Here is a 19,867-nt window from a genome sequence, read left to right on the forward strand (position 1 = left end):
CCTATGTCCTCGAGCGAAGACAATGAGAGCAAATTATCCAGAGCTGGATAAGTCAGCTTTGCTTGTAGCTCAAGTAAAGTTGTCGTGTGTGTTTGAAATCAGACCGTTGGAACACATGTCAGTTCCTTAGTGACCCAGGGTCATTTCGGACAAATCAGGTCGGGTTGCCTAGTGGCTATAAATAGCCCACCCCCTACACGATAAATTGGTTGGCTGCTCAGAGTTAGTGCACGGCTTTTGTCGTTTGAGAGCAACCCACCTCGAAGCCTTTGAGAGAGAAATCCTTGCGAGGATAAAGCCCTAAACACCCAGAGCCAAAGAGTATTAGGCATCACTTAAGTCTTCTTTTCTGTGTGATGCTTTGACGAATTTGGACCTAGCGAAAAGGACTCTAAGCCTTCGCGCAAACAAGCAAAGTAGAAGCCACCTCCTCTTTAGAAAAATGAGAGCTGCTCTTTGGTTGATTCATTGTCCTTTCCCTTTGCTCTAGCGTTCTGAAGACTTATTACACTTGAGGGCTGTGAATCCTCCAGCCGGTTAGGCGTCACATTCTGAGCATCCAAGAGTCATTGTGGATCGCCAGTGAACGAAGTCTGTGAAGGTTTGGAAGTCTACCTTGAAGACTTACCAGAGTAATTGGGCGAGGACTGGGTGTCCTTAGCTCAAGGGGAATAAGGTGAAGACGCGGTCTTCTGAGTTGAATCTCAGCCTCCCTAACCAGACGTACAGTTGTCACAGCAACTGGAACTGGTCCAACAAATCATTATCTTCAACGAGCCACTGGTTCTATCCTTCCCATCTCTTTATTTGCAGATTGGTCCTTGTGAAGTCATTGCATGTTTGCATTATCTATTTGTCTTCACTGTGTGACTGCTTGTTCTGATTGGCTTCATACTATCTTCCATCCTAATCTATACTGCCTAGCTGCTATTAGTCTTTGTGCTTTCATTTCATTGAATACTTGACTATGACTTGCTTAGTGTAGTTTACCTTTCGCTGCATGGTAATAGGTTTATTTCTATCGTTTGTCTTCGGAACTTCCATGTTTTGAAGACTTCCATAAAAATCGCCTACTCACCCCCCTCTAGTCGATCACTAGCACTTTCAATTGGTATCAGAGCAAGATACTCCCTTGTTCTGTGTGATTCGGTTTAACCACCTGGAGTTTTAGCTATGTCGACTACAGGAATAATCAAAGTCTCCGTTGCGTGCCCAGTCTTCGATGGAACTGAATATCCCTACTGGAAGAATAAGATGCGCATGCATCTGGAAGCCATTGATGTCGACCTCTGGTATGTCGTCAAGAATGGCGTCCCCAAGGCTGGTGAAGGTGTCACCGCTGCTGATGTCAAGAAGTTCGTTCAACTGGATTCCACTGCCAACAACATCATTTGTGGTCATCTGACCAAAGGACAGTATGGCCGTGTGAGTGCTCTGGAAACATCCAAGCTAGTCGGAGACTAGCTCTCCAAGGTCAACGAAGGCGTCTCAACCCAGAGAGATCAAAGAATCAGTGTCCTTCGCAACCTCTTCAACCGCTTCAAGAGAAACGACAATGAGAATGTTCAGCTCACGTTTGATCGACTCACTGACATCACAAATGAGCTTCAAGCCCTCGGCGCTACTGAGATCACCAAGCATGAAGTCGTCAAGACACTCCTGAGATCACTTGACAGCTCGTTTGACACCCTAGGCCTGATAATTCAAGAACGCCCTGACTTCAAGACACTCGATCCGTCTGACATACTTGAAAGGCTCAACACACATGAGTTTCAGCTTTCTGAGAAAAGAGACATCTACGGTCCCAACTATGGGCGAACTCGTGCTTTGAAGGCAAAAGTTGTTTCCTCATCTGAAGAAGAATCTGATTGCAGTTCTGATGATCCTGAAGACATTGGAAAGGAGCTTGCTATGCTTGTGAAGAAGTTCCAGAAATTCACCAAGAAGAAAGGCTTCAGAAAGTCCTCACGATCCAGCTCAAGGAATGACGAAGCTTCTGCTCATGACTACAAGAAGAGAACATGCCACAAGTGCAAGAAACCTGGTCACTACATCTCTGAGTGTCCGCAGTGGGACAATGAGAACAACAACAAGAAGAAGAGCAAGGAATATGATTCTGACGACAAGAAGAAGAAGAAATACTCAAAGTCTTCTTCCAAGTCTTCATCAAAGTCTTCATCACACAAGAAGAGCTCATCTGGCAAGGCTCGTGCATTTGTTGGCAAGGAAATGGATTCAGAGGAGGAGTCTGCTTCTGAGGAGGCGGAGGTGGAGTCTGAGGAGGAGTCTGATTCTGGCGTTGCAAGTCTGGCTACAGCCTACGTTGCCAAGTCCATCTTCAACATTGAAGACAATGACTTCATCACCGACGCTGATGCTAATGACAAGGAAAACTCCGCTCCCACCTACTGCTTCATGGCACGCGGTGCCAAGGTAAACTCACGCACTACTCACTATCAAACATCCAGTGAAGATGACTCTGATTGTGGTTCCAAACCCAGCTACAAAACACTTGCTAAAATTGCAACTGAACAACAGAAAGCTATGGAACATATTCAAAAACTGTTAGACAAAAGCGATGACCTGTTAGACGCTGAAATGACTCGATCTCAGTCCTTAATTGAAGAAAAATTATCATGTTAAGTATGAGGAACTTGAAAGTCGTCATGAAACGCTCTCAACAACTCATGAAAAGTTTTCCTATGATTATCTTCAAAGGAAGCAAGATCTTGAGAAATTGAGAGCGGCTCATGAAGATCTTCAAAAGGAAAACGAGTCACTTCACGCCAAATAGATCAGTTCCGCTCAGGAAGGATTTGAACCACCATGTCTTAAATGCATTGAGCGTGACAACGCTACTTCTGTTGCTGGATGTTCTACTGCTGCTACTGTTGCAATATCTTCAATTGTTGATGTGGTAACTAACCCCTCTGCTGAGGATGCCACTGCTATTGCTGATGAAAATGCTAGGTTGAAGACATTGCTTGAAACAGGGATGTACACAAGTCTCAAAGGGCATCAGACACTATGTGATGTCCTCAAAAGGCAGATCCTGAACCGAAACCCTAGGAAAGAGGGTGTTGGGTTCGAAAGGAAAATGAATGCTGATGGCTCTTACTGGAAACCTGAGCAGTACCCCAAAACCACATGGGTTGCTGCAAAGAAACCTTCAGTGGATCCATCCACCCTATCTGGCTTCACTTGTGCTAATCCCATTGTTATTGATGAATCCTTTTATGCAAACTATAAACTGTTTAAGAATCAGAATGGTGAAGTGTTTGCCAGGTATATTGGTACTAACTGCAGGAATGGACCACCTATGAAGAAAGTCTGGGTGCTGAAAAAGTGTCTGGAAAATCTTCCTGTGTATGTCGTCATGACACCACAAGTGAAGAAGACAAACCCCAGACCACGGGCTTCATATGGTCCAAAGGCTTCATACAGACAGAGGACTCACCTGAGTCGCACTAACACAAATGTTTTGTAGGGAAACCATACTCAGGCCTATGAATATGAGCGCGTTTCATCAAACCACCATGTTGATAAGACCAAGAACTACTCTGCTTATTCTTATGCGTACTATTGTCCACCTGCAAGACTATTTGCTAGGGCTCCAAAGCCAAAGTTCTCATATGCTGCACTTAGACTCATTGCTTCGAAGCCACCCTTGAAGATGTGGGTGGCTAAGAAAGCTTAACTCTTTTTTGCAGGGAAGGGTCTCCAGCTGAAAATCAAATGCGTCTGAAGCTATTGCTGGGGACCTTAAACATCTTGTAGGGCGCAAGATCAAATGCCCAAATGGTCTTATTATGTATTTTGTTCCCGAGTCGCTTGCTACTTGCCCTATCAGTCCTAACCTCGATCTAAGCTTTCATAATCCACTTGCTCGTCAAATGTTTATGCTTCACAATTCTCTTCATGAAGCCTATCCCCCTAACTGCACTGCAAGGTATGACACCAGCTGCTTCAGAATGGATTATTGATAGTGGATGTACTAATCACATGACTGGCAAGCGATCTTCTCATGGACTCAACCTTACGTCCATCTGACAAGAGTCACATCACATTTGCTGATACTGGTAAAAGCAAGGTATTGGGTCTAGGTAGAGTTGCAATCTCAAGGGATCATCACATGGATAAAGTGATGCTTGTTGAATCCCTTGGTTTCAACTTAATGTCTGTCTCAATGCTTTGCGATTTAAACATGATTGTGATGTTTGGAAAATATCGTTGCCTTGTTCTAATGGAATCTGACAAGTCTCTAGTCTTTGAAGGGTATCGGAAAGATGATTTGTACATGGTAGATTTCTCAGCAGGACCACAACTTGTCGTATGTCTTCTTGCAAAAGCTTCAGAATGCTGGCTCTGGCATCGGAGGCTAGGGCATGCTGGCATGAGGAATTTGCACACTCTTGCAAAGAAGAAGCATATCATAGGCATCGAGGGCGTCAAGTTCAAGAAGGATCACTTATGCGGTGCCTGCGAAGCTGGAAAGATGACGAGGGTCAAGCATCCTCGAAGACAATCATGACAACGACTCAACCCTTCGAACTGCTACACATGGACCTCTTCGGTCCCACTCACTACTCAACTCTTACTACTACTGCTTGTCTCTATGGCTTCATCATTGTTGATGATTATTCAAGATATACATGGGTGCATATAATCCTCTACAAGACTGAAGTGCAGGATGTCTTCAGACGCTTCGCCAATCGAGCCATGAACAACTATGGCGTCAAGATCAAGCACATCAGAAGTGAAAATGGCACTGAATTCAAGAACACCAGCCTCGACACTTATCTTGATACTTTGGGCATCACTCATGAGTTCTCAGCCCCGTACACGCCGCAGCAGAATGGCATCGTGGAACGAAAGAACAGAACACTCATTGAGATGGCCCGGACGATACTCGATGAATACAAGACTCCAAGAAAGTTCTGGCCTGAAGCCATTGATACTGCATGCCATATCATCAACCGTGTTTATCTTCACAAGCTTCTGAACAAAACATCCTATGAGCTCCTCACTGGTAAGAAGCCAAATGTCAGTTACTTCAGAGTATTTGGTGCCAGGTGCTGGATCAAGGATCCACATCACACTTCAAAATTTGCACCGAAAGCACATGAAGGTTTTATGCTTGGATACAAAAAGGATTCGCACTCCTACAGAGTCTTCAACCTCTTTCACTATAAAGTGGTTGAAACTGTGGATGTGCAGTTCGATGAGACTAACGGCTCGCAAAGAGAGCACCTACCAAATGTGCTAGATGAAGTTCCATCCAGTGAATCCATCAAGCTTATGGGAACTGGAGAAATCATACCGTCTGAAGCACAGCCCGAAGAGGAACTCATCATCTCTGCACCTGATCAACCTGAAGACAATGCTTAGCCTGAAGACAATCCTTCTAACGATGACAATGATCAGCAAGAGCAAAATCTTTGTCCTGTTCATCCTCGTGTTGCAAATGAAGTACAGATTGAGAAAATAATTGATAGCATCAATGCACCAGGTCCACTCACTCGTTCAAGGGCAACACAACTAGCAAATTTCTGTGGGCACTTCACATTCATCTCAATATCTGAACCCAAGAAAGTTGATGAAGCCTTCATGGAACCTGAATGGATTCAAGCTATGCAAGAAGAGCTTCAACAATTTGAGCTGAATAACGTATGGGAACTGATCAAGCATCCTGATACTCGTAAGCACAATATCATAGGCACTAAATGGATATATCGCAACAAGCAAGATGAGCATGGTCAAGTTGTCAGAAACAAGGCTCATCTCGTTGCTCAAGGATACACTCAAGTTGAAGGAATTGACTTCGATGAAACATTTGCTCCGATGGCTAGGCTTGAAGCTATACGCATACTGCTGGCCTATGCAAATCATCATAACATTCTTCTGTATCAAATGGATGTGAAGAGTGCCTTTCTCAATGGCAAGATTGAAGAAGAAGTGTATGTTGCACAACCGCCTAGATTTGAAGATCCAAAACATCCTGACATGGTTTATAAGCTCAACAAGGCACTGTATGGCCTCAAACAAGCCCCTCGTGCTTGGTATGACACACTCAAGGACTTCCCGAAGAGCAAAGTCTTCAAACCTGGTTCCCTGGATCCCATGCTCTTCACGAAGACATATGATGGTGAACTGTTTGTGTGCCAAATATATGTCGATGACATTATCTTTGGTTGCACTAATCAGAAATACAGTGATGAGTTTAGATACATGATGCAAGAGCAATATCAGATGTCCATGATGGGTGAGTTGAAGTTCTTCCTTGGTCTTCAAATACGATAGCAACACAACGACATCTTCACATCTCAAGAGAAATACCTCAAGGATTGCCTGAAGAAGTTTGGAATGCAAGACTGCAAAGGTTACACAACGCCAATGCCTACCAAGAGTCATCTAGATTCTGTCGCCAATGGTAAAGAGTTCGATCAAAAGGTATACCGCTCCATGATTGGTTCTTTGCTTTATTTATGTGCATCTAGGCCAGATATCATGCTTAGTGTTTACATGTGTGCCTGATTCCAAGCGGCACCAAAGGAATCGCATCAGTTAGCTGTGAAGCGAATTCTTCGATATTTGGCTCACACCCCAACACTAGGATTATGGTATTCAAAGGGCTCAGAGTTTGATCTAGTTGGATTCTCGGATGCTGATTATGCTGGTGACAAGGTGGATCGCAAGTCTACATCAGGCACATGTCATTTTCTAGGACGATCACTTGTATGTTGCTCTTCAAAGAAGCAGAACTATGTATCTCTCTCCACTACTGAATCTGAATACATTGCTGCTGGGTCTTGCTGCGCTCAGCTTCTATGGATGAAGCAAACACTCAAAGACTATGGCATTCATCTAAAGCAAGTGCCACTCTACTGCGACAACGAAAGCGCCATCAAGATTGCCAACAACCCAGTTCAGCACTCGAAGACAAAGCACATTGAAATTCGTCATCACTTTCTTAGAGATCATGTCATGAAGGAATATATTGATATCATTCATGTCAGCACTGAAGAGCAACTGGCAGATATCTTCACAAAGCCCTTGGATGAGAAAAGGTTTTGCAAGTTGCGGTGTGAGCTAAATATCTTGGAATCCTCAAATGTCCTGTGATCACGCACACATCCTAACATTGATGCATGTTGATGACTTAGATGTGCAAACACACGAAGTAACGTATATATATATTCAATTAATGAAGACTTACACTCTAAGTGTGAATACATTAACACGGAATTTGACTTCGGAGCACCACGATAATTCTGCGCCGTATCTGGGTCTAATATTTCCTATACGGTGGGTAACGACAACACAAAACTTTTGTTTAGGAATACTTTCTGTTGGTGGTACATTTGCAAAGTCTTCGCATTTTGTTTGTCTTTAATGTTAACATGGCCTCATGTTTATCTTCAATGTACTGATTTGGTTTCTATCCTCTACAGCATTCACTTATAGCCATGTCTTCTAGTTGAATCTTTTGAACTAAGTGAATGTGATCGGACCCTGACCTTTCTATGCTCCCATCTTAAGTCTATCTATCCAAAACATATGCATTCTATTGAACTGTCAAAACGTCTTCTCTGAGTCCTTGTCAGCAGAAGACACAGAGATAAACATTAATCTGTTTTCAATGCTCAATCCTTTTTACCTGAAACCCGAAGAAGTGGGAACGACCACCCGACAATCCAGGCGTGCGTGGGAACATGGAACAACCTCCAATGTGTTGCATGATCGCCACGTGTCCTTCAGATGTGAACCGCCAGGGGCACCTGTGTAATAACATTGTGTCGTCCCTATCCCTATAAATACATGCCTCACCCCAGTCATTATCTCTTCTTCCACTCTCGCACAAACCCTAGCGCCACCGCTAGCCCTCGACGACGCCGGTGACGAAGCGCTCAGCTGCCGCGACCTCACCGACACCGTCCTCACGTCGGCCGCGGACATCGTCTTCTCCGCCGTCGCCGTAGGTGTCCTCCGTCGCCAAGTTAGGGCACGGAAGATCGAACTGCTTGGCCTCCTCTCCCACCCTGTCTAGCAGTTCCTCATGTGGTACATGTTCGTGGGAGAATCCTTGGTTCTCATAGTCTGCATTCATTTGCAGAGTTCTTACAGCGTCACATAAATTCTCCTGAAGCCAGTTCCTGTCTGACCAGTAGATGAAAAACTTCGACAGTGTTGAAGCCTTTCAGTCTAAACTTCATGACAACTCAAAAATCAGTCAAGAAGGGTGGCAGACAACATCGTGGAAACACTGCTAAGGACCTGCCACCGGATCTCTATGAGTTATACAAGTCAGATCCAGAAGAAACCTATGGAGAACGCAAGAACCGAATCCAATGGATTCGAAGACATTGGGCAGAGGAATGGTTCAAGTACAGATTCGTCACCAAGGAGTATGCTGAGAAGAATGCCTTGAAGGGCCCCTGGGGAGATATAATATACAAAGGTCTTCAACCCAAGTCGAATTCCGAAGCTATTGCTCAAGGCTTCTACCCCTGCATGATTCATGGACCTCAGCCTGCTAATGCCGACCCATCCTCTCTGTTATGGTGTCGTGAAGATAATCTGTTCAAGCGCAACTATCAGGCTGCAAAGAACTCGGCCAAGGAAAACAATAAGTCTTTGAGATTAGACTTCAACCCAGGCCCCTCTGCACCACGAGATGATGGCACACGCAAAACTGAACCCAATCTTATTGGACCCTTCTACAACTTAGAAGGTCTCATCACTCACATTCAGGTTCAAGGGGCAGTCGTGGACCACTCTGCAGATGACTCTGATTCCGATGAAGCGCCTGCACCTCCGAAGCCTGTGAAGCAATAGAAACCAAAGGCTTCAAAGCCCCCCTCTGCACCAAAGGTCTCACGGGCGAAGCCTCTGTCCACTGCACCTCCTGAAGCCAGTGTGCAATCTGAAGATCTCTCACGCATCTCCAAGTCTGCCAAGTTGAAAAAGCCCATGCAACCCACTAGTCAAGCACTGACCCCTGCTGCTGTTTTGAGAAATGAGAATGGCGCCATTGATCTGTCCAGCGATGACGCTCTTGAGCAGTTGATAAAGAGCAAGAAAGAGGCAGAAATCTTCAATGATCTTCCCCTCTTTGATGTGGAAATCTTATACAAGTTTATTGATGAGTGGTTTGACAGCCCAGATGTCAGTTTTGATGATCTTCAGCTTCCAATTGGCCTCAGCGTCTCCTTCCACAGAGCCATTGCTCCTGAGCTGGCTCTTGCTCATAAAATTGTTGAGCTGAAGCATAAGATCGATTATGAAAAGGCTCAGTTCAAGAAGCACATGGCCAAGCTCAATGTTGAAGACATTCAAAACTTCAAGGTCATGATGCATGAGCTCAAGGAGGCATTCCACAAGAAACAAGAAGAAGCAAAAGGTTCTCGTGAGCGCATGAAGAATCTTGCTGCCAAATGTGTTCAAGGCTACAATGAAGCTGAAAAGCGCAAGGCCTTGGGGCGACCAGGCATCGACCCCAGAATGGCTGCCAAGAAGAAGAAGAAGCCAGCTGTGGCAGAACCAGAAGCATCAAGGCAGGAAGAACCTCGCATTGTCTTCCCAGCCAGTATGACAGGCTCGAAGTCTAAGGTCCCCACAATGGCTTCAGAATTCAAGAAAACTAGAGCAGCTGAAGCCTAAGCCAGAAAGCGCAAGACCGAAGCCACCACTGATGATGCTCCCCCAACCAAGAAAAGAAAAACAAAGAAGAGAGACCGGGCTGCTTCCACAGAGCCCCTTGTTGTCGAGCCAATTTCTGTTGCTCGTCCTGCGTCTGAACAACGTGAACGTCGTCTGGTAGTCCATGAGCCTGCTTTCACAGAGGCTCCTGAATTTGAAGAGAATCCAGCTGTTGCCCCCACCACAGCTAAAGACATTGGTCCTCACGACAATGTTGAAGATGATGAAGTCCTTCCTCAGATCGAGCACAATTTGGTATCATCGCCTGTTCTCACGAACATCGAACTCATCAGCATTGGTCGTCCATTGACGCCAATTGCTCAGGATGACTCATGGGCTGATCACCCTCAAGAATCCCCTCGTACTGAAGAAACACCATTCACTCCCCCACCACAGGTCACCACTCCGGTGATTGACAGTGAAGACTTTGAGGCCCAACCAACTCCATCTCCACAGGCGTCGCCAGCATTTCGCAGGCTTCGCAAAGGACCAAGGCCACATGTCACATTGTCAAGTGTTCCAGAAGGAGAAGAGAGCCAATCCGTTTCACGTGAAGTCTTTCCTGAAGCCTCTCCTACTGTGAACATTCTTGAATCTGAAGCCAAAACGGCTGAAGATATTCCGGCTGCATCAGCCAATGACCATGAAGAAGAACCAAGAGAAGAAGAACGTTTTGGTACACCCCCGTCCAACCCTGAAGTTGTTCTCAAGGAGAACGTGTCCGACCCTCCAGCTCCTGAAGTGGAGGTTACCAATACCGAGGCGGCCACCAACATCAACACTGAAGCCAATAACATTGTCATGGCTGAAGCTAATGTGGCGCCTGAAGCTAATGTGGTGCCAGAAGTGAATGCACCTGAAGCCAATGTCTCTGCTCATGTACCTCCTCCAAGGCCACACACCATTGAGCAAGCATATGATCGTGGACAGCTTGTTACTATCCGCTGGCCAATCCTGGTTCCTCCGCCTGCTCCCGGACCTCAGTTTGCCTATCATGTGGAGCACAGGCCTCAGGTCCAGAAGCCAGAGCCAAGGCTACCACGGTTTCCAGGTACTGCAACTTCACCAGGATCATTTAATCTGAATGGATTCAAGGCACACAACACATTCTTCAACAGTGCCAAGAACCCCTACACAAGGCCAAGAATCTCTTCGGACCGATTCTGGAGTTATCAGCAGCGATGCTATTATTCATGCATCTTGTACAATTAGGGACGCATCTTCCCTCACATGCATCTTGATTGTGAAGCCATTGCTGGACTGCCATGCCTTGAAGAAGCCCTTGACTGCTTCCATGATGCAGGTCTGCTTAATTTTGTGACTGACAAGGAACACTGGAATGAAGAACTTCTGCTTCAATTCTATGCTACCCTCCACATTCGTGGATACAACAGGGATCCGAAGACTTGGATCCTTGAGTGGATGACAGGAGATGTTCATCATGAAGCTAAAGCTCAAGACATCATTGAGCTCACAGCCCTGCCCACTCCTGGTGAATACTATGAACCAGGTTGTCAACAACACCAGAATGCTTTGGAGAGAATTTTTCAGAAGCCAGAACCCAACATGAGCCAAATGCTAAGCATGATGAAGCCTCTGCCACGCGACGCTGAATACCCAACGGAATTCTTTGTCGAAGACCTAGAGTATCTGCACCGTACCATTTACCATATCATCAGGAAAACTCTATGGCCTGTCAAAGGACATTCATCTGCAGTGAAGCTTGAAGGAGCAATGAAGACTTTGGTTTTCTATATCTTCAATGGCATCAGCTTCAATGCTCAAGACTTCTTCATCAGGCAGTTGGCTGCATCTGGCTCCGACATTTTTGGTCTGAAGTTCTATGCTCCATGGGTAATGCGTCTTATCAAGCTTCACTCTGCCTTCAACTATCAGCCGTCTGCGCGCAATCATCTTGTATTCTTGCCAGAGGTTGATTTGTCTGTTGAAGCTATTTACCCAGAGCCTGCTAAGGATCCGATTTATCTTCACAATGTTGATCGTCAAAGCTTCACCCAGCCCATTGAAGGAGTTCAGGCAGTCTCTTGTGTTTATCCCTTGGCTGGTAACACACGTGCCCCTCGCGCCCGAACTGACGCCACTGGAAGCACCATTGCCCAAAGGCCTCAGAAGAGATCTTGTGTTCTCAATGACTGAGAGCTTCTCGTCATGCTACATCAGAAACAGGATAAGCATCATGACTGGCTTAAGCGTCAGATGCAAAGCCTCTTGGTGGACGTCAATCGCATTCGCAATCTTGCCACCAAGAATGCCTTTGTTACACATGAAACCTGTCGGAGGTCTTGGAAGAGTTTGACATTATTCACTGCTGAAGAAGATCTTCAAGACGATGGCTTCACAGAAAGATTCAAGTTTGACTCCACTCCTCCAAGGAATGCTCACTTGCGTCGGACTCCCTCCCTTGAAGACTCTGACTATTCTTCCTCAGCTGCCACGGTGAATGCCAGAGTTATCGATGATCAAGATGATGCCACTTCACCACCCCCACCTTCAGCGCGTCTTGACACTACACCAAGTTCTTATACACCACCGGACCTCAACGACGACCCTGCTGCTTCGCCTGCACCTCGTGGGAACGAGTAGAAGCTCTATGTCTTCCAACCTTTTTGGTCCTTACTGACAAAAGGGGGCGAAGCATATGAGTTGATAGTCTTCAAGCGGGTCCATATGGGTGGTTGCTTTACTTTTTGCTACTTTTGCCAAATTCTTACAACTCTCGCTTTTGAAACATTTGGTTCGTTTTGAGTTGTAACACTTAAACTTGATGGTCGTCTGCTACCTTTTTCGACACTATGTGATGCGATGATAAATTCCGCATGTGCGTCGATAAATTCCGCATGAAGTCATTTTGCAGACATCCATTTTTCATTATGCATGTCATTATCTTTGATATATCCTTTCATGCATGATGAATTGTCTTCATAAGTAAAAGAGGAGCTCCGCAAGTACAACCTGCCATGTGCATTTGCATTCAAAAGCAAAAATACTTATATGCACATCTTCAAGGGGAGCCTTTCTGCTACTTACGAAGACAATACTTAAATCCTTTACAATTTCACATATTTCTATCCCCGTTGAAAACTTCAACCAGTTTGTCATCAATCACCAAAAAGGGGGAGATTGTAAGTGCATCTAGTGCCACCCCTAGTTGGTTTTGGAGTATTGACGACAAACCTGGTTGAGGGACTAATGTTTTTGTGAGAATTGCAGGATAACACAGGTAGAAGTCCCTCATTGATTCGGTTTTCCTACCAGAGATGACCCCTAAAAATGTATGAAGACATTGAAGTCAAAGGTGGTATGTGAAGACATTCACATTGAAGACCATGACAAGAGAAGACATCGCGTGAAGACTATGGAGCGCGAAGACTTAGTTGTTTCGTCATTCTTTTTCTTCTTTGTTGAGTCATAGGAACCACCGTACTGTTAAGTGGGGTCCAAGTAAACCAGTCAGAATGACTAAAGTGATGCTTAACCAAAATCCTATGTCCTCGAGCGAAGACAATGAGAGCAAATCTTATCCAGAGCTAGATAAGTCAGCTTTGCTTGTAGCTCAAGTAAAGTTGCTGTGTGTGTTTGAAACCTGACCGTTGGAACACGTGTCAGTTCCTTAGTGACCCAGGGTCATTTCAGACAAATCAGGTTAGTGCACGGCTTTTGTCGTTTGAGAGCAACCCACCTCGAAGCCTTTGAGAGAGAAATCCTTGCGAGGACAAAGCCCTAAACACCCAAAGCCAAAGAGTGTTAGGCATCACTTAAGTCTTCTTGTCTGTGTGATCTGAAGACTTATTACACTTGAGGACTGTGAATCCTCCAGCTGGTTAGGCGTCGCGTTCTGAGCATCCAAGAGTCATTGTGGATCACCGGTGAACGAAGTCTGTGAAGGTTTGGAAGTCTACCGTGAAGACTTACCAGAGTAATTGGGCGAGGACTGGGTGTCCTTAGCTCAAGGGGAATAAGGTGAAGACGCGGTCTTCTGAGTTGAATCTCAGCCTCCCTAACCAGACGTACAGTTGTCACAGCAACTGGAACTGGTCCAACAAATCATTGTCTTCAACGATCCACTAGTTCTATCCTTCCCATCTCTTTATTTGCAGATTGGTACTTGTGAAGTCATTGCCTGTTTGCATTATCTATTTGTCTTCACCGTGTGACTGCTTGTTCTGATTGGCTTCATACTATCTTCCATCCTGATCTATACTGCCTAGTTGCTATTAGTCTTTGTGCTTTCATTTCATTGAATACTTGACTATGGCTTGCTTAGTGTAGTCTACCTTCCGCTGCATGGTAATAGGTTTATTTCTATCGTTTGTCTTCGAAACTTCCATGTTTTGAAGACTTCCATAAAAATCGCCTATTCACCCCCCTCTAGTCGATCACTAGCACTTTCAGGCAGAACAGCTCCGCCAGAGCCCTAGATTACTTCTGCCCAGGTTCCGCCTCGAGACGGCGACACTTCATCCCGAAAGCTCCCTCCTGGTTTTTTCAGGTCAAAATGCTTCATACCTCTGCATCCCTCATAAGTAACAATTCGTTCACAAGGTAAAGTATAAATCAGAAACTTCATTGAAAACTAACAAACTATGATCTCCGTCACTGAAGCAATTGCAATTTATCGTAGCAAGTCCACATACTCAACCATCTTTTAGTCTTTCAAAACTGCTAACACTCATGCGATACTTATGAGATCAAAGCCTCAATCGGATACAGAGAAAGATAGAGGCTTATAGTTTCGCCTCCCAACCTTGTACCTCAAGGGTAATGTCAACAATAATAATTTATGATAGCCTACATCCGAGTGGGTATATATATATGGATCTTTCCCCAACATAAAGTGCTTGCCAAAAATAAAAAAGTGTAAAAGGAAAGGTGAAGATCACCATGGCTCTTGTATAAAGGTAGAAGGTAAAACTAAAAGATAGGCCCTTCGCAGAGGGAAGCAGAGGTTGTCATGCGCTTTTATGGTTGGATGCACAAAATCTTAATGCAAAAGAACATCACTTTATATTGCCATTTGTGATAAAGAACTTTATTATGTAGTATGTCGCTTTTATTTCTTCCATATCACAAGTTCATATAGAGCTTATTTTCTTCACACTAAAAGATCATACATATTTAGAGAGATATTTTTATTGCTTGCACCGATGACAACTTACTTGAAGGATCTTACTCAATCCATAGGTAGATATAGTGGACTCTCATGGCAAAACTGGTTTAAGGGATGTTTGGATGCACAAGTAGTATCTCTACTTGGTGCAAAAGATTTGCTATCATGGGATGAGAAGCATGCTCAACATGTTGGAGGATCCATGACAATATAACTTCTATTCGGATATAAGGAAACATAACCCATTATGTTGTCTTCCTTAAGCTTGTCCAACATTAACATTTTAGCATGTAATATTTTAATGAGTGCTCACAATCACAAAAGATGTCCAAGATAGTATATTTATATGTGAAACCTCTCTCTTTCTTTATTACTTCCTATTAATTGCAACAATGAGAAAAACTAAGTTTGTCAACTCTCAAGAAATTTTATTCATCATACTCTATATATGTGAAGTCATCACTCTCCATAAGATCGTTATATAATCTTTTTACTTCTTTTATTCTTTTTCTTTTTTATCAAGATCAAAGTAGGAAAGCAAAGCCCTCAACTCAAAACTAATCTTTATTATATAACTCACAGACTTGATTACATAGATAGATCACAAAGCAAAACTCAAGGACTAAATCATACTAGAACTTTTATTCTACTAGATCAAGATCTAACCAAAAGGATCGAACTAAGAAAAACAATAAGGTAAAGATGTGATGGTGATACGACACTGATACGTCTCCAACGTATCTATAATTTTTGATTGTTCCATGCTGTTATATTATCAATCTTGGATGTTTTATAATCATTTTATATCATTTTTGGTACTAACCTATTGACATAGTGCCAAGTGCCAGTTGATGTTTTTCCATGTTTTTTACATCGCAGAAAATCAATACCAAACGGAGTCCAAACGCAACAAAAATTTACGAAGATTTTTTTGGACCAGAAGGAACATAATGGGCCCTGGTTGCGCCTGGGGGGTGCTCCAAGGAGAGCACAACCCACCAGGGCGCACTAGGAGGCCCAGGCGCGCCCTGGTGGGTTGTGCCCACCTCGGGTGCCCCCCGGACCGCCTCTTTGCTCTATAAATACCCCAATATTCCCAAAACCCTAGGGGAGTCGACAAAATATTGATCCAGCCGTCGCAGAGTCCAGAACCACCAGATCCAATCTAGACACCATCTCGGATGGGGTTCACCACCTCCATTGGTGCCTCTCCGATAATGTGTGAGTAGTTCTTTGTAGACCTTCGGGTCTATAGTTAGTAGCTAGATGACTTCCTCTCTCTCTCTCTCTCTTAATTCTGAATACAATGGTCTCTTGGAGATCCATATGATGTAACTCTTTTGCGGTGTATTTATTAGGAGTCGGTCTACTGACGTGATGCCTATGTAATGATCATTGCCTAGATATCGTCATGATTATTTGAAGTTTTGTCAATTGCCCAATAGTAATTTGTTCACCCACCATTTGCTATTTTTCTTGAGAGAAGCCACTAGTGAAATCTACGGCCCCCGGGTCTCTTTCTCATATATTTGCCTTTACGATCTACTTTTCCTTTGCATTTATTTTCAGATCTATTAAACCCAAAATACAAAAATACTTTGCTGCACTTTATTTTATTTGTGATCTATTTATTCAATCTATTACAACTTTCTCCCGTCAACTGGCCATTTCTGGCGCCGTTACCCGAAAGGGATTGACAACCCCTTTAACACGTCGGGTTGCGAGTGGTTGTTATTTGTGTGCAGGGGCTGTTTATGTTGTGTTGCTTGGTTCTCCTACTGGTTCGATAACCTTGGCTTCATATCTGAGGGAAATACCTATCGCCGCTATGCTGCATCATCCCTTCCTCTTTGGGGAAATACCGACGTAGCTGCAAGCAACATCAAAAGGAATTTTTGGCGTTGTTGCCGGGGAGGATCCTCAATATATACCAGGTTCCTAATCACAAATCTCATCTCCTCCCAATTTACATTATTTACCATTTACCTCTCGTTTTCCTCTCCCGCACTTCACAAAAATTTGCCGTCATGGATAGTTCTTCCCCTATTGCATGCACTCCCGAGAACGAAGTTCTCAACTTTAAACAATGGGGAGGAGAAAATTTAAAAGATGCTTGGTATAGAATTTGCAATGCTCATAATAGATCTATCTATAAGCAATCTACTATTATTCTTCTTTGTTGCTTTTATGTGGGCATCACCACTTGGTATAGATTCATCCTTGATACGATTACCGGTGGAAATTTATTGATGTGTCCCTCGCTTGATGCTTTCAATGCTATGGGAAATTTAGTAGGCTCACCACCCCTTATGATTAATGAAACAACTTTGACTCTTGAGCATGTTATGGAAAGATTAGATGTTATTGAAAAGAAAATGCTTACTGAAGAGCATATTGAAAATTTGGATAAAAGGATGCATAATTTTGCTACTAAGATTGGGTCAAAAGCGGGAGAAGTTTTTAAGTTGTTAAAGGAAAAGGGGACCGTAATTCATGAAAGAATTGAAGAAAGTCCGTCTCAGATTGATAAATTAGAAGAAATCTTTAGTAATTTGAGCACGCTTTTGCTTCCGCTAAAACTATTGAAAAAACTCCCATAAAGATTGGCAAGACTACTCAAGTTACTAAGAACAAGGGTGCAACTTCTAGTAATAGTAAAGAGGATCTTGAGATGAATAACATTCACCCGGCTTTTGTTGAAGTTATAAGAGATCCCTTTGGTAAGAATGAATTCTTTAAAATTGTTCCTAGGAGTACTGTCATTGAAAATCTTTATGCTAAATCCTTGAAGAATTCTAAGTGTTTGATTGAAGAGTTGAACAAAGATGACAAAACTTAGATCCTTGCTTTATGCCTAGCTAAGGGCGTAAAACTATAGCGCTTGTTGGGAGGCAGCCCAATGAATAAAATTTATTTTTGCTTGCTTTCTATTCTTGAGTGTTTGCAAAATTATGCTACTGTTATGATTGTGCTTTTTATGTTTAATTAGTGTTTGTGCCAAGTAAAGCCTTTAGGATCTTCTTGGGTGATAGTTGTTTGATCTTGCTGAAAAAATAGAAACTTTTGCACTCGCAAAAATGATTCTCATTTCTTACCAGAGAGCGATAAAATACCCATTCCACTTGAAGTAGATCCATATAAAAATTCCTCAGGCCGTCCTAATTTTTTAGAATTTTTGGAGGTACATAAGTATTCGAAATAGTTAGATTGCTACAGACTGTTCTGTTTTGACAGATTCTGTTTTCTTTGCGTTGTGTGCTTATTCTGATGGCTCTATAGTTTTATTTGATGAGTTTTTGCCATAGAAAAGTTGGAATACAGTAGATATAATTCAAAAATAAAATATGAATTGTTTTGCAATAGTACTTATAGTAGTGATTTATTTTCTTATACTAACGGATCTCACGAAGGTTTTGTTGAGTTTTCTGTGATTGAAGTTTTCAAGTTTTGGGTTATCTTACGATGGATGGAGGAATAAGGAGTAGAAGAGCCTAAGCTTGGGTATGCCCCGACATCCCAAGCTATTATCCAAAAATGAGCAACCAACTAAACTTGGGGATGCCCCTGAGTGGCATCCCCTCTTTCTTCTAACGACCATCGGTATTTTACTCGAAGCTATATTTTTATTCGTCACATACTATGTGTTTTGCTTGGAGCGTCTTATATGATATGAGTCTTTGCTTGTTTTATTTTGTGTTTTAAGTCTTGATCCCTTGCTGGACACACCTATTTGGGAGAGCCAAAATTATGTCATGACTTGTTAGAATTGCTTTCTTTGCTTCACTTAAATTTTTATGAGATATGAACTTGCTCTAGTGCTTCACTTTTATCTTTTTGAGCACAGTGTGCTTAGTATTTTTGAAGAAATGCTCTCTTGCTTCACTTATATTTATTTGAGATTTAGTAAAATTTTCAAGAATTTCTCTCTTGCTTCACTTAAATTAATTTGAGAGAAAGAAAGAAATATTATGCTCATGATCTTCACTTATATTTGTTTGTGCTTATGAAAATCAACATATGAAAATTAGTCCCAAAGTGATAGATATCCAAGAAGGATATAATAAAAACTTTCATGAATACCATTGGACAAAATAAACTTGATTCTTAGTAATAGTTTTGAGATATGATGATGTGATATGTGAGTCATCTTGATGAGTAATTATGCTTTAGAAAGAATATTGGTGTTAAGGTTTGTGATTCCCTATGAAAGCACAAAAGTCAATAGTCATGCAATGAAATTATATCCTACTTGTGGTGCATTATTTGATGTTAATTATGCTTAATGCTTTCTTATGAGATTATCGGTTTCTTGGTTGGTCGCTTCTCAATCTTTTGCTAGCCTTCATTTTGCACTAAGTATGATCTCTACTTGTGCATCCAAAATCCTTTAAACCAGTTTTGCCACATGAGTCCACTATATCTACCTATATGCGGCATTGTTTTGCCATTCTAAGCAAATTTGCATGTGACATCTCTAATTTTCAAAATAATCTTCTCTTTTGTGTGTTCATTTCGCTCGCGGAGTGGTGACGGGTGGCTAATATTTTCCATGCTAGATGTGTTATTCTCACGATGAGTGTTTATTCACTTGTCATTGCATGAGAGTAAGGCAAAGTTATTAGGGATGCCCAGTCCCGAAATGCAAAATGAATTTACTTTATTTTGTCAAATAATAAATTTCTTGAAAAGTGTTGGTATGGAAGGCACCCGTGGATACGGTTAGCCATGGAAAGTGAAAGTATGGTGGAAAAAGGAATAAACTTTATTTTCTATTTGGGAACCGCCTATGATATATCTAAGCATGGAAAGTGTTGGGAACTCTAAATCATTTTCGTTGGTGGGATGGATACACCTCCCAAAATGTTTTTATCTCTAAGTTTTTCGCTTTGAGCTCCAGCACCTCTACAAATCCATACTTCCCTCTACGAAGGGCCTTTCTTTTACTTTATGCAATTTTTATTTTTGAATTTGAGTGTCCATCTTGTCTTATAAAAGCACCAACTAGGAGGCAATATGATCATACTTGAGTATTGGGTGTAG

Source organism: Triticum urartu, chromosome 7, assembly GCF_003073215.2.
Source record: "Triticum urartu cultivar G1812 chromosome 7, Tu2.1, whole genome shotgun sequence".
In the NCBI taxonomy this organism is placed as follows: Eukaryota; Viridiplantae; Streptophyta; class Magnoliopsida; order Poales; family Poaceae; genus Triticum; species Triticum urartu.